The following is a 582-nucleotide window of genomic DNA, read 5'->3' as shown; positions in this document are numbered from 1 at the left end:
TGATGCTTTGGAGGTTACCTTTGCAAATACTGATTTGGGCAGTATTTTTGCAAATAAGCATGAGTTAAGGCCTTAAGGGGTATATATACAAGACACCCTTTTTCCTTTTAAGCATGTAATATCCAACTAGTTTACAGAAGTTAGGCTCAAACAGAAGGAAAAGTATATCGTATGTTTCTTCTGACTTTTGAGAGTTAAAGTAGTTGCAGACAAAGGCACAAGTTTGCAAGAAATATGCAAAATAATGGATATTCAAAAATTATTCGAGAATAGTCACCTATAGATATGTTGGTTTATCGTCTCTATTAACAAATACAATCACTGTTCAAAAAAACATGTTACATAACCTGTTTCTTACTTTCCATAACATAACACAAGCCTTACGCAACACAAGGGAGAAAAACTCATTACTAGTTTACTGCTACATTCTCCGAAAACACACGTTAAAAACTGCATTCTGAAATGTGTGTTTTCGCATTTTGAAACACACTGTTAAAAAATATATATAAAACACTTCCTCCTCCTCGATGCGAGAAAAGCCCCTTAATGTCTTTCGTCTTGCCGATCGATTTTCAATGAGAA

General features: G+C 34.2%; 1 protein-coding gene across 1 annotated transcript in view; it reads right to left on the bottom strand.

Moving 5' to 3' along the window:
- LOC109828028 (homeobox protein LUMINIDEPENDENS) overlaps positions 1-582 on the bottom strand; it is a 12342-nt gene that overhangs the window by 7216 nt on the left and 4544 nt on the right. The window lies entirely within an intron of this gene.

This window comes from Asparagus officinalis, unplaced genomic scaffold (genome assembly GCF_001876935.1).
Source record: "Asparagus officinalis unplaced genomic scaffold, Aspof.V1 AsparagusV1_Un646, whole genome shotgun sequence".
Lineage (NCBI taxonomy): Eukaryota > Viridiplantae > Streptophyta > Magnoliopsida > Asparagales > Asparagaceae > Asparagus > Asparagus officinalis.
This window is presented reverse-complemented; position numbering and strand designations above follow the sequence as displayed.